Source organism: Octodon degus, unplaced genomic scaffold (genome assembly GCF_000260255.1).
Source record: "Octodon degus isolate 3935 unplaced genomic scaffold, OctDeg1.0 scaffold00132, whole genome shotgun sequence".
NCBI classification, from domain to species: Eukaryota; Metazoa; Chordata; class Mammalia; order Rodentia; family Octodontidae; genus Octodon; species Octodon degus.
This window is the reverse complement of record NW_004524708.1, coordinates 4385520-4401325: the sequence shown is the minus strand read 5'-3', so window position 1 is coordinate 4401325 and position 15806 is coordinate 4385520. Positions and strand designations below refer to the sequence as shown.

The 15806-nt window shown below is 37.8% G+C and overlaps 1 protein-coding gene and 1 pseudogene across 7 annotated transcripts in view; one reads left to right on the top strand and one right to left on the bottom strand.

The window, feature by feature from the left end:
• Ccser2 (coiled-coil serine rich protein 2) overlaps positions 1-15266 on the bottom strand; it is a 186333-nt gene extending 171067 nt beyond the window's left edge. For 6 of the 7 annotated variants that reach the window (XR_002818087.1, XM_004641222.2, XM_023701277.1 and 3 more), the window contains exon 1: positions 15190-15266. The gene's annotated coding sequence lies outside the window, so the exon portion shown is untranslated. Of the gene's footprint in view, positions 1-1110; positions 1129-15189 lie in introns of those variants that run through there. The other variant, XM_023701275.1, reaches the window with a different exon arrangement.
• On the top strand, positions 2474-3169 carry LOC101585512 (annotated as a pseudogene).
• Positions 15267-15806: the final 540 nt, after the last annotated feature.

Genomic DNA, 15806 nt, shown 5'->3' with positions numbered 1-15806 from the left:
TAATAGTGTTTGTAAATAGGATATCATGTCTGCATCTTATACAGCAAATAACCACTAGGAAGAGAGTATGCAATATGTTAATTATTGGAACTGTCCTACCAATCTGATTTGAAACTGTCTCATTGCTATTTGTTTCTCAATAAAATTCTGGGAAAAAAAAAGAAAATTTGGTGCTCTCGTATTAGGGTAAAAGGCTAGACCTATTTCTTGCCTGTCACAAACACAATGTGAGATCACTATATTCTTCTGCTTCTCTATGCCTCATCTTCCTGTCTAAAATGAGGGTAATATATACTATCAACACCTCAAGCATTATCACACAAAGGCATAAGGAGAGCCTAAAAGACAGACACACTGTCACTACAAAGTATTTGAGACTCTGTCACCCAGGGGGGAAATGTTAGAATATCAATGTACTACTTTGCATCAATAAACCAGGTGTGGTGGTGCACACCTGTGATCTCACAAGTATGGGAGGCTGCTGCAGCAATATCACATGATTGAGCCCCTCCTGTGCAACTGAGTGAGATGCTGTTTCAAAAAAAAAAAAAAAAAAAAAAGTGCTGGGGATACAGCACAGTGAGACACTACTGTGTTCAATCTCTAGTACCAAACAAGAGAAAATCCTACCAATAATATTTACTGACTTCTTAATGTACAAATAGCTATAGCACAAATGATGGCAACTGTCTTGAATTGTGGTTTAAAGTATAAAATGGTCTGATGGTCAAGTATAAGGTTCCCTTATGTGCACATTTCATGAGTCTGTCATTTCATTCAATGATGAACTATCTTTTGTTTTAGAAATTCATGAAACTTTCTGTAAAACTTGCTTTTGTAACTTTAAAAGAACTGTGAAACAATCTCTTTTTGGTAGCTGTGATTTGATAAACATTACCCAAAATATGAAACCTTTTAAGTACAAGAACCAACAATTGGAAAAAGTATATGTTGGCTACATCATCTGACAATACACTCCTCTCTGAGATACTTTAATACTATGACTGGGCTTTAGTTTAATGATGAGCTAAGAATAATACCTGGTATAGGGCTTGTAGTCAGAGATTTCTTATTAGTTTCTGAAATAATTTTTAAAATTACAGTACTTACAGTATTGGTATTGCACATTTGAAAGAATTTTCAAAACTGCATAACAATTCCTTTTTAAAAAATACTGTGTTTTAGGGGGCCGGGGAGATGGCTCAGTGGAATAAGCACTTCCCTGGCAAGCGCAAGGGCCTAAATTCAATCCCCGGTTCTGCCAAAAAAAAAAAGTTTTTTAAAGAGTGAATCAAAGTTTTTTTATTAGAAAAAAATGCATAGCCAGGAGAAAAGGAAATGGAGCAAACACTGAGTTCTTCAAGAATGGACATACTTACTTTATGCTTAGCAATTATTTAATCTTCATAACTTATTGAGGTGGTAGATTTCATCACACCTTATATAACTAAACTGAGACTCATAAAGGTTAAAATACATGTCCAAAATCCCAAGTTCATAAAATGCCACAGCAGTTCTGGGTCCAAGTGTACCTGATGCCAAGGCCAACACAGATTGTCTTCCTGACAAAAAGTGAAATACTCTTGAGAGTGGATGACAGCAAGAGCCAAGAGTGATGGGAGGAACTGGACAGCTAAAGGTACAGGAGAACCCCAAACACTGAACAGCCTGAGTTACTTAAAGGAGCTCTGCAGAGGAATAAAACAGTAGGTGCTGTCACTTTTTCAAAACCCTTTCATATCCATTACTTTATCATCTGAGGAACCTCCCACTCACTTTCTTTATTTAGTTTTTCAAAGAGCTTTATAGAAGGTTAAGAAGTACCTCTATTTAAAGATTTAAATAGACAAATTCACTGCAGGGAACTTAATACAGAGAACTACATAAGCATCAGCAGTCACTTCTGAAACTTGCTTTCACATTATAATTTAAAATGACTTCTTGTTTGCTTTTTACCTTATACTAGTCAGCCACTTTCTCAGTATCTCCCTTTCTTCTGTGCATACTTCCAGGTTGTCTCTGGCAGAAACTGATTCAGAAGCCTGAGTGTAGCAATTAAGTAAGTAAAAAGGACATCTCAAAGTAAAGGGTTAAAATAGGTGCTACTTCAGTTCAGATTCTTTACAATTTTAAAAGAGACAAAGTCAGTTCCACACAAAGTCCCATTACTATTCTATCAACTGTTTTGATCTCCTCTACAATTTAATTTTTACTAAGTCTGGTAGAGATCAAAGTAACTTATATAAATTAGGTTCAGACAGAATCTGTGATACAAAGTCAAAGTATATTATTCCCTGAAATTTAAACTTAAAGGACAGCAAGAATACTTGCAGATAGAGAAGAACAAGAAGTTCCTGGCCAAAGCCTGAAAGTCTCCCCCTGGCGTGATTCTGTCCTGTACGTCTATTCTGTGCAGCAGTACTCATTCACTTCTGTCCACATTCTCTCCCACCTAAGTGCACACCACCACTCCATGGAAGATTTGATGGATATGGACATGAGCCCCCTGAGGCCCCAGAACTATCTCTTAGGTTGTGAACTAAAGGCCAACAAAGATTACCACTTTAAGATGGATAATGATGAAAATAAGCACGAGTTGTCCTTAAGAAGGGTCAGTTTAGGAGCTGGTGCAAAGGATGAATTGTACACTGTTGAAACAGAGACTATGAATTATGAAGACAGTCCAATTAAAGTTACACTGGGAACTCTGAAAATGTCTATAAAGCCAACCGTTTCCCTTGGGGGCTTTGAAATTACACCACCAGTTGTCTTAAGGTTGAAGTGTGGTTCAAGGCCTGTGCATATTAGTGGACGGCATTTAGTAGCTCCGGAAGAAGATGCAGAGTCGGAAGAGGAAGAGGAAGAAGATGTAAAACTCCTAAGAATATCTGGAAAGCGATGTGCCCCTGGAGGTGGCAGCAAGGTTCCACAGAAAGAAGTAAAACTCTCTGCTGATGAAGACGATGAGGACAAGGATGAAGATGATGAAGATGATGATGATTATGATTTTGATGATGAAGAAACTGAAAAGAAAGCTCCAGTTCTTCTCAAACTGAAGAAATCAGTATGAGATACTCCAGCCAAAACGGCACAAAAATCAAACCAGAATAGAAAAGACTCAAAACCATCAACAACAAGAAAGTCTTTCCCTCCAAACATTATCACTTAGTTCAAACTCAAATTAACTTTGGGACATGCAAATATCATTAAAGTGTAGAGGGCAAGGAAAATATGCTGGTATAAAACTGAATAGTGCTCAAGCATAACATCTGAGTAGTTATTGTCTTTTAAAGCAGAATGCATCTAGCAGGGACCACTCATTTACAGGCTGTCCTTTGCAATGTTATTTCCTCTTCCTTTGCTCAGCATTTTAACTTCTCAAGAGAAACTTAATTAAGATACTAACTGCCAAATAGTACAACTGCAGACTTACAGAACCCAGAACATCTGGTGACCTTCAGATTACAGCAGAAAATATAACACTCCCTCCTTAGTCTTCAGTTCTGTGCATCAACTACCACAAAGCACATAAAGTACTATGAGGTTTAGCTTGCAGAAAAGGACTATCTACCTACAGAGTTACAAGAATTGGCTCTAGGAAGTCCAGCCAGAGAAGGAAAAAGAACATAATCAAGACACTCCATGCCCAGTGTTCCCCGTACTTCCTTTCCTTCCCTATAAAAGCCCCATCATAGATGGTATTTTGAGAACAATACTTCTCAGGACACTGGCCCTCGAATTAAATCAATTTCCTTCCTCAACTCCCTTTCCCAGAGTATTAGCTTCTGAGCAGCAAGCAGCCAGATGTAGGTCCAGGTGTACACAGATGTTAATTAAGCATAAATAAGCACACTGTACAAATATCGAGTGCTTGTCAAATCACACCCTGCAACAGTTTTATGTTTTTGTGTGTTTTTGTGTATAGAGAGTCTGCTACTTGAAAGCTTCGTAAATTAAATTAAATGAGCAATAAGGAAAAGGACATAAAATTGGGAGAGAAGAGTAATTTGAATAACATTAAACATGGGTAGATGATTATTCTGTGAATCACTAATGGCACTTGGGTTTTACTTAGTATCATATATTAGCCAACCCCAAGCCTACTCTACTCATAACAAATACTTAAACATCAAATATTTTTCAAAGATGTACACATAGTGAAACTGTAATTTATTTATTTAATTTTTTTTTTTTTTTTTGGCAGAACCGGGGATTGAACTCAAGTCCTTGCACTTGCCAGGGAAGCGCTTACTCCACTGAGCCATCTCCCCGGCCCCGAAACTATAATTTAACAAAATAAATTTTATTACTAATTTAGGTAGAATACAACAAGATGATAAGGAACTATTGTTATATATAACAATACAGATTAAACTAGCAGGACCCTAGAAACAAAAGAACCTAGTACCAAGAGTATACATAAGGAGGTTCTATTAATATGAGAGGCAGGTTTCTGCTTCCATGGAGAATATGAAAATGATAGTCATTTCTACCTAACAACCAAGAAAAGCCACCTAACCTCCAAAATTATAGTATTTTATGTGCCTAGCAGAGTAAGGTCACTATGTAAACCAAACTCCAAAGTGGGACAAGATTCTCCAAGGAAAGATCAGGTATCTGAAGTTTTGCTTTCAGCTGCACACAGGAGAAAAAAGTGACACTAAGAAAGAACTAACATTTCATAGCTACATGTTAAGTTGGAACAGCAAGCTATTTTCCCCAGCCTCCATCTAGTGTTCAAGAAGACAGTGGTTCACAGGAGGTGATCAGAGGTTGCCCTTCAATGAACACAGAGCCCCTTTGTTTTCTATATCCTCTTTCCCATAAAGCAAAGGCCTTAAGAAGCTGAGAAAGGAGAAGCAAGTCCTTCCTATCCTCAGGCCACAAAAAAAGATCTGCAGCTGCTACAGGAAATAGAATGGAATGTGAAGAATGTTCAGTTGATCCTTATATGTGAAGAGAGATCAAGAATAGGTTAAATAAACTAATTGTGATAACAAGTTAGCATACAGAAATGGACACTGTAGAGATTAGAATCACTTAAGTCTTTTTACTAAAACAGTATCAAAGAAATCAGGGGTTTTGTCCCCCAGAGTTCTATGAATCAACGTCTAGGATAGAGCCTTAAAAAGTGTATTTCTAAAGCTGTAGTGGTACATCAGGACTCTCTGAATCCAATTCTAAGTACCAGGAATAAAGAAAGAAGGGGGAGTATATTCCAAACAATGTACTTCTAACAAATGAAGCTTCCAATCTAGAGGTCTGAACCTCTGGATCAGGGATTAACTCTCGAAGGGGAAACATGACCAAAAAGGTGAATGCGGTGCTGGCAAGTCTCTCTCACTGGTCTGGAAGGTGTAAAATTCACCACCACGTAGATTTTCGCACTGCACTGTAAGTTATAGTACCTCAATTTTGAAAAGTTTCCCTAAAAAACTAAGTCTTCACATTAACTACTCCTAGCCTTATCAATGAGAAAAATGAGCCTCGCTACTAAAATTTTATATTCTACAAACTGATAAAAGAGTTAAGCATCTATCCTGCCTTTGTTTCAAGGTAACCCAATACTATGGGATAAAGGAAAATATTCTTTACAAAATAATCACACCTGAGGGATGAAGTTAGCTTTTTGGGAGACTGCTTACCTACTGTACACAAGGCCCTAGTTTAAATCCCCAAAACTTAAAAAAAAAAAAAAAACCCTGATAAATACAGAAAACATAACAGACTCGCAAAGCAAGAAAATGATTCATTTTGAAAAATCTAATAATAGATCTAAGTAGAAATCTTCAATAGTTGCTAAGTTCATTATGTAGAGACACCTGAAACTAATTAATCCTGACCTTGTATTACTAGAAGAAATACACATTATCACTATCACCTATGAAATATCCTTGCTAAACAAAATGAATCTGAATCTACTCAAGCCTCCAGAACTACCAGTTTATAGAAAAAACAGAAAAACATGTCAAGACAACACAATATATAATTCGATCAAATGTATAATATGGAAAAATCCAACCAGAGAAAATATTCAACAAATAATAAGGAAGGAATGCTACAGTACACCAAGAGTGGACTGCATACCTGTTCAAGTCCGGCCTGCGCAATTTACTGACTGCAAGACTTGAATCCGACCTGACTTCCCCAGCTCCCAACCTGCCTGCCAACAGAGGCAATACACTGTGCGGGGAACTCAGCTCAGTACAGAAGTTGTCATAGCAAACACAGGATGTCTTGAAGGAGGTAAGATATGACATGGACTTTTGCAGGTCCTGCAGGGGACATCTGGACACACCCAAAAATTTATAGCAGAGGCTTCAAGGACTTTGTCACTGAGACACAAGACTGCCAGAGAATTCTGAAGACAGATGTTCATTAAAATCTTCCCACCTGATGTCTACTGCCTTTTTTCCATCCCTATAAAAGGGACACACTTCTCTCTTCCCAGCAGAAGGTTCTCTCTCTCTCGTTCTCTCTCTCTCTCTCTCTCTCTCTCTCTCTCTCTCTCTCTCTCTGCCTGCCTGCCTGCCTGCCTGCCTGCCTGCCTGCCTGCCTGCCTGAACCCAGGCATAATAAATTCCATGCCATTTCGCCTTTAAACAAGCCTGGTGGTCTCTGCTGGTGCCCTTATCCCATATGTTACAGTGACTTAGTCAGATACTGTCTCAAAATAAAAAATAAAAAAGGGTAAGGGACATATAGCTCAGCAAAAAAGGCCATGGGTATAATTCCCAGTTGCGGGAGTGGGGGTAGGGGTCTTTGCCAAATCCAAAAAGTACACCTTACATGGGTACTAATTAGAACAAATTTCTAGTAATAAAGAATTTCTGAGACAACTCAAGAAAATTATATACACAATGGGCTTTGAAATACACTAAAAGATACTAAGAATATGCCATTTCCACATTTGTAAGTCATCTGTTTGATATTAGAGCTATAAATGTCAAAGTATTTAAACATCAACTTATATGTGGGGATTTCTCCGAAATAGTCCATTAATTACTAAAATACCCTTCAAAAAACAAGAAAGGTACATGCATGATAAAAGTAACTGTTAAAAAGCTGAGTGAAAGATACACTAGGGATTAACTATATTATTTTCTCTACTCATTATATGTGAAAGAGTCCATATGTGATTTTCACGTAAAAAAGTAAACCCCTAATAAGGGTGCTTTCAGCATCAAAAGAGATCTACTTTCTCTGGAGGAGTTAAGAGTTGTGCAGCTGCTAAGGTTACCCTCCTAGTAACATAGCTGGGGACAAGTTATTTAGTTCCTCATTATCTCAGTTTTCTCACCTATAAAGAAGGTTACAGAACAGTTTCTGTTGTGGCTTTTGTTTTAGGCTGTACTGTTCTCAGATTAACAAAGTAATCTGATGCCACTAACTTGCCCTGTTTAGATAAGCATCACAGGATATTTTGGGAAAAGACTATCAGTGAATATTTCAACAAGGAGCATGTTTAACATCTACAGTATCCTGAGAGCTACCCTGATGTAAAAACAGGAGAGAAAAGCTCAACATGATATAGAAGTTCAAAGTGGTTTTATCACAGATAACCTCTGGTTTACAACAGGAAAACATGTATTAATGTTTTTTTTATGTAATACAGGCCACCATCCATCATAACCCAACCAAGCCAGTGTGATACACCTATTGTCTGTTTCATGTCAGCTTGCTACAGAGCCTAACATCCCCAGCCCTCTTCCTGCATTTAAGCTTTTAAAGGACAGCATATAACACATAATAAATTAGTATGTTTTAATATTAATTTCAACTACAAGACCAGCCAAATAGTTCAGCGGATTAAAGCACCTGCAAGCAGGCACAGGGGCCAGGGGTTCAATCCCCAGGCCTGCCGTGCTGGCCCCGTACCCAGGGTGCGCTGAGATGGTGAATGAGACTGGATGTGGTGGTACGCGCCTGTAATCCCAGCTCTTGGGAGGCTGTAAACAGGCAGATTACTACGAGTCCAACCTAGTAGTGAGACCCTGAACACTCTATAGACCATTCCCTAAAAATACAAAAACAAAAAAAAAGAAAAAAGAAAACAACCAGAAGGATCACTACAAGTCCAATCTGTGTAGTGAGACCCCATAGAACCTGTACTAAATACATAAAAATAAAAAATAAAAATTTCAACTACTACTTAACAACAGATATTTAACCAATAAACTAACCTGGAAATATTATAGAACAAATCATTCTAATAACTAAATACTGAGTAATATTTAGAATTCAACATAAATGGCATTAGACCTACACTAACATCTAACATATTCCTTTTCTGATGACTCAGAAAGTACTTCAAAAATCATCACAGCAGGACTGGAGAGACAGCTCAGTGGTCTAAGCATCTGGCTGGCAAGCACAAGGACCCAGATTCAATCCCTGGTACCGCATGCCACGCTCACCCCCGTACTGTGCCATACTGACCACTGTAACCAGTCATGGTGGTACACACCTATAATCCCAGCACCAGGGAGACTGAGATAGGAAGATGATTATAAGCTACATAGTGAGACCCTGTACCAAATGCATAAATAAATAAAAGATTTTAAAAATCACAGTATCTGTCTCAATCATTAGAATAACATGCATAAAATATTACTCCAGGAATGACAGAATTAACTAATCTCTGAGAATTAACTAATACTTTGGTTTAAAAAAATCCTCTTTAAAAAAGGTTATGCATGTAGTAAGGTTTAGATGTTCCAGCTGGGTATAGTGGCATACATAGCACTCTCAGGAGGCTGAGGCAGCAGTACCACTATGAGTTCAAAGCCAGTTAGGGCTACAAATTAAATTCAAGGACAGGTTGAATTGCACAGTGAAACCCTGTCTCAAAAGGAGCAAATAAATAAATAAAAATCAAACAGATTTAGATGTTCTACAGCCTTCCATGAGTAACAGGAGAAGGCCACATGAGTCCTTTTATGAAGCAAACTTCTCAAATCAACCAGGGTCCCAGCACTACAACCCAGAATCCTCAGATCATACACACAAGACCCTCTTCTCATAAGCTCATAAACTTTCATACATTTGAACAAAATGTTTCTCAGCAATGCTGGCCACCGAAGGGAGATGTTAGCAACTGTCTACATCATGAAAAGATTCATGAACAGTCTTTCAGAACTTAAACTCTTTCCATAAATAATGTCTACACCTGAAAAAAAGGAAAGTAAGGAGAAGGGGTATAAAGAGGCAATCGCATCACATCTACTTTAACTTAGACAAAGTAAAATTATTTCCAAGAATAGTTCTGTTCATCATTCCACTCAGTAAGAACACACTACAAAGTGAATACTGCACAGGAGAGAAAACAGGAAGCTCTTCTTCCTCAGTAAGTCTGACCATAAGCATGAACATACTACTAAGACTGAGCTATTATCTGAACATAAGTGTTTTCACATAAGTCAAATACCTGACCTGGCATTCAACCAGAGCTGTATGAAAAATTTTAAAGTTGAAGTTAAAATTCACAAGAGGCATTTGAAAGAGAGGTTAGAGACAATAGTATCAAATTACACAAAGAAGGAAAAAATTAAAAACCAAAAAATAATTTCAACTTGGTAGTTTGCAAATTTGGTCACCTCTGCAAGAGCAATTTCAGAAGAGGGAAAGAAGCCTGGCTGTAGCAGGCTCAAGAATGAAAAAGATAAAAATGAAATATGACCTATTTTTTTAAAGAAAAATAAGAAAGTCAGTAACTTAAGGGAACAGGCAATCACTTTTGGTTTTCACTTAAGACAAGGTTAAAAATAAAGAAAATAGTGGGGACAATATTTAATAAAAGATTTCACCAAATAATAAGAAAAAGATAGGCTCTAGTTAAGTATCTTGTCCACTTTCATGCAAAGTAAAGGAATAGTACAACAGAAACAAGCTGGCACTCAACATGGTGGAAATTCCAGGGAGATAGTTCAGCAGCATAAGTGCCTGCCTGGCAAGTGCAAGATCCTGAGTTTGATCCCCTGTACAAAATAAAAAAACATGGTGGAAGAGGATGGACAGTGACAGTAACAGCAGCAGCAGCTCACATTTTTGTGGCTCTATATGTTAGGCAGTGTTGCAAGAGTTTCATACATGTTAATTCATTTAATCCTCACAACTACCTTTATTAATATCTATTTTAAATTATTACATTTAAAGTAATAGGTACAGGATTATACAACTAATAAGTAATGAGGCCAGGATTCAGATTTCATCATTATTTCACATGGCTCCTGTCCATCTCTTTTACTTAAGCTAACGTTCAATACACCTGTGTTGTTGGAATCATGAATCATGACGTCAGTTTACTGGTTTTGAACAAGCAGGATTTGTTGTTGAATGAAAGGACAGAATGGACTCCAGTATTCTTTTCCTGGTACTTTGCTAACACTGGGTGAAGTAACTGAGATACCAGAGGTAAATGAGCTATAGAGAGACAAGCATATGTCATAGGTCTGTTTAATTTTGCAGCAATTTTAACATATGCACAAGTCATAAAACCTGTTCCTTCTCTAAGTGTAAAAGGTGTACTGAATAAAGAAAACATTTATGAATTATTCAAAGCAACTGCAGAACTTGTTTTAATGGAAATCCCGAAAGAATAATCAACTTCCCAAAGAAATCAACACTTTAGGAAAGCTAAAAGAATATAAGGAAAAGGGGGTTGAAGAGGGAGGGGTAAAGAGACAGAAGGCTGAAAAAAAATGCTCAATTTAACCATAATAAGCTGAAAAGCATTACTCACTGAACATACACATGCAAGAATAGATTGAGGAAAACTAGTGTTAACAGATCCTCCTGAAGAACTGAAAATAATGTACAAATTTCAAAATGTACATAATTTAAAGAGTAAAATAAAAGAGAGATGACTAGAAATAAGGAGGCTGACTCCACGGAGATGGGAAGGGGATCTGGGAAAGAGAGAAAGGAGAAGAGGAAATAAAAATTATCAAAATGCAGTATGTATATGTACTAATTCCCTAAGATGAACATTATTGTATATTACAAATATACACCAATCATGTAAAAATTGCAGGGTTTGTTTTGTCTTTTTTTTTTAAAGAATACCACAATAAAACAAAGTACTTTTGAGTAGGGAATTATAACATGGATAGGAACTGTGTCTTACCATAACTCTCTTTATGCAAGCATAACTGAGTACAAGAAAATGGAACATAAAAAGCAAATTAGTCAACCACCATAAGAACATTACAGGGTCTTGGGGCCAGTGAGATAGGGCAGCAGACTAAAGGGCCTGCTTAGGCAAGCTTAGGCAGGCGCAGGGACTGCGGTTCGATCCTTCAAACCACATTCCGCACCAGTCCCACCCCCAGGGCGCGCTGAACTGGCCAGGTCCTGGCATAGAGGTGTAGTGGGGTGTATGCCTATAATCCCAGCACTGGGGAAGATGAAAGCAAGAGGATCACCACAAGTCCAAGCTACACAGTGAGACCCTGTAACAACCAAATACATTAAGAAAAAAAAGAACATTACAGAGTCTTATATAGTAAGCCCAAGAATATATTTCTTACCACAACAACAAATTAGAAGTGGCTAAAAAATCAATAGAGGAAAATGAAAAACAGCATTCTAAGCAAAGAGGTCACATAAAAGCACTGCAAGTACAATGGACTCATACAGGCAAGCATATTGAAAAGCAAACTGAGGAAGAAACCTTAAGTAAAAGGACCAACACCGCAATGAAAGCCAGTCAGCCTGATGAGAAGGAAGAGAAACAACTCCATACATAAGCCAGTTGGTGGATGATTAGACTGTAAAATGATGAACAGTCTCTCAGCCTTCATGTGAAGTGGTTCCATTTGCGTGTGGTAATAACCTTACTTGTCAGAACAAACAAACTAGGAAGGTCAGATTCAGTGGACCTTAGAAGTCCAATGCGCTATCCACTGCGCAACAGAGCCATCTCATGGACCTTAGAGACAGAGTAAGACTGCAATATGTTTAAAACTCAAATAGTACCACTAGGGACTGAATTGTCTCCCCCAAATTCATATGCTGAAACCAATCCCAATGCAATCAATTAAGAAGTAGGACCATCAGGAGGTCATCAGCTCATGAGGAAAAGCCTTCATGGGGATTACTGCCTTTATACAACAGGTTCAAGAGAGATAATATTTTTCCTTTCCACCATGTGAAGACAGTTAAAACACATGGTCTGTGAAGAAGAGTCCTCAACAGACAGCAAATCGGCCAGTGAACTGATCTTAAGACTTACAAGCCCCCAGAATTACAAGCAATTAATTTCTATTGTTTTCAAGTTACCCACACTAAGGTACTTTTATGGCAGCCCTAATAGACAAGAGTTATAAATGTGTTTATTTTAGATAAACATTTTTGCTTTAATAAGAGCCTTATATGAAGAAAACCAACCTAAAATGGTTACTCGTAAACAGCTTTCCAGTGTTCAGCTCTTTTATTAAAATTAGCTTTGCACATCCAGTTTCTTCCCACTTAATAATGGGGATTATCTTTACTACAATGGGAATAGGACAGAAAACATCAGGAGGAATCATATATAGTGACAGTCAATGTTTCATGACCATTTCAGTTTTATGACTAGATAATGTGTGCACCATGTAAAACATCTATGGAAGGTCACTCACAGTCAGAAAAAGTTGGAGAAACACTATTCTGTACTATGAAGATGGGAGTCTTTCCCACAGAAAGTGAGGGGAGGGCACCCGAGATTCCAGGTTAGGAACCAGCTGCAGACAGAGTACTCCATAAGCAACAGGGGAAGGTTAACAGGTAGAGCACTTCTGCTGCTTCACACTCATATCCCACACTCCACAGTCATTCAGTTAACACAAACAGACCAGAACGCAATTCACTAATAGAGTAACTGCTGTTCTACTAAACGGTCTCTCTGAAGTGTGCTTATTTTTTAATACATTGAACATTTTTAAGATATAAATATATACGGGAAAATGTTTTCATGTAAATGTCTCAGAATTTTTTTTTTCAGCATAGGTACTCCTTGTAAAGACCCACCAACATACTTCCTTCTCCAAAGACCAAAGGACCTGCATGACACTGCCACCTGATGGCCACTGTGAAGAACTGCTGTCTATGTCTGGATGATGTTCACATACCTCTCCTTTGCCCCACCTTCAAGGAAGGCCTTTAGCCTCCTTCCCCTCAAAAGAACCTTAGGCACACAAGACATCATTGTGCCTGTCTTCTCTCTCAGGAGGGATACCACCCCACACCATCTTCCTCCAGAGTTAGCCACTAAACACCATGACATAATGTAAATGTTCTGTCTGTTCTCTCCAAGGTATATATCTACCCTGTCGATACAGCAGCCACTAGCCACATGTGACTATTACAATGCAAGTAAAGAACATAAGACCTCACAAAATAAGCAATCCTAGACTACGTACAAGATTTTTTTAAGTCTTAAATCAGAAGTGCAAATGTTGATTACTAAAAGCTCATTTAACACTAACTGGAATGTCATTAACAAGATGGAGATGGGAGAAGAACCCAGGGCTTTACTTACAATGCACACACCATATTACCACTGAGCTATAGCCCCAACTTGACATCAACATGTATGAGCACTGTACTTTCTCCTTTCTTATTAAACTAACTATAAAATATTCTCTAAGACTTCCTCCAATAACTCTACCACCCTAACTATTCGCATTACATTTTTACCCTTCTAAATTTCATTTACAGTCACAGAAACAAAAGTTCTTTTTAAAATCATTATATATTTATATTTCTATATTTATATTATTTTAATGACAATATGGTATACTAATTATGCTATAAAGCATGTATAACCACATATTACTAGATCAATGACTGTAAATATCTTTAACATTCAGCATAGTACTGAGTTACCCTGACAAAACAGTATGCGAACACATGCACGTGCGCACACATACAAACACCCACACACACAGAGAGAAAAGGGGAGATGATGGTGTCACATGAAGAAGTATGTCATATGATGAAAAGCTAGAGCATTCAAAAATGTTTTGGCTCTGCAAAACTGAGAGAATACGTGACGATGCTATTAAACAGTTTAAGTTGTTACATGTAACATCAAAATAGTTTTAAGGCATGTTGGGGGCAGAACTATAATCACAGATGGAAATAACAGAAATGGAGTTTTTAGGCCAAAATAATTCAACATTCCAAACTATAAGAATCATTCAAAAGGTAAACTACATAGGACACTACACTGGTCGTTATGTACTGCAAATATGTACCAATTTTAAAAAAGGGGGAGCAGTCAGATAGCTCAGTGGACTAAGCGCCTGCTTAGGAAAGCACAAGGCCTGGGGTTCAATCTCTGGCACCACAGACCACACTGGCCACGCCCCTGGGGCGCTGAGCCAGCCAATGAAACTGAGAGTGGTGCAACATGCCTGTAATTCCAGCACTGGGGAGGCTGAAAGCAGGAAGATCACTACAAGTCCGAGCTGTGTGGTGAGATCCTATACCAAGTACACTAAAAAAAAAAAAAAAAAAAAAAAAACAGTACTCTGTCTACCTCTGAAAACATTCAAATCTGCTAAGATAGATCATTAGGCACCAGAGATCATACGGGGTTCTTACACTGGATGATGGTAAGATTCCATAACTTCTCAGGATTTCTCTCACTACTATGCCCCTACTATAATTCCAACAATGTGTTGTGCCAGGTGGCATACAAAAGTGAACAAAACAAATACGGTTCCTATGCTTTTACGCACTTTTGGCCTAGTGGACAAGACAGAGAAAGAAGAACAAAGGTCAAGAAAACAAATGATCTGAATCCTAAGTGCTGTGAGGGAAGCACCATGAGATGCTTACTTGAGAAGTAAAGACCTGGGAGTGAAGGGAAGCCTCACAGAAGACAGGCAGCTCAGCTTGCAGAATGCTCTGTATGAAAGCCACTGAATGTGTAAAGAGAAAAATACCAAGATTTGATTTATAATTTGTAAAACATCATACTGGCTATTACATGAGGAGTGAATTCAAAGACACTGCAGAAGCAGGGAATGAGGTAAGAAACTAAATAGGGTCCCGATGAGAAATGAGAGACTCCACAGGTGGAAGTGAATGGACCGAAAGGAATGGATGGATTAGAAGAAGAGAGAGGCAGCAGTTACAGGAGATGGTCCTAAGTTAAACACAAAGGACAGGGAAACAAGGACAATTCTTAGGTTTCTGACTTACACAAATAATCACATGGAGCTGTCAACTTCTGAGGTGGGAAAGACCCATGAAAGAGTAGATGCAGAATACAACTTTAAGTCTCCATGATTTTCCTTAGACCCTCAACAGAACATGTCTGCCAAAAATCATTTATGATTCACTTTATGCTCAAGGGGCATTGAAGCCTTTTTATTCTTCAGAGGGAAAAATGTTATAAAGGCGACTGCATCAACTAAAAATAAAAACTGAAATACAAGTGGTATTTTAAACAAATATCAAAGTCAAATTCAGTGAAGTTCATAACTATACAATAAGTAAATATATAAGTAAAATGAAAAAGAAAATCCTATTCTCAGGCTATATATGTTGAATTATTTCAACATGGGGTTCACAGCCATGATATGCAAGTATGCAAGAGAACAAATGATAAGCAAATAACACAAAATACTAACAGGTTAAGTTGCTCTTGGTCTTATAACATTTGTGAATATGAAATTATTCTAAATTACTTTTTTAAGGACAGTGCCAGATTTCACTTATTCGTGCTAAGTAATTCAATTCCTTTCAATTCATCTCATATGTATCTTGCCCAAACCCACTCCAGCCATCATCTCTTTGCACATTAACCAGAGAAGGCT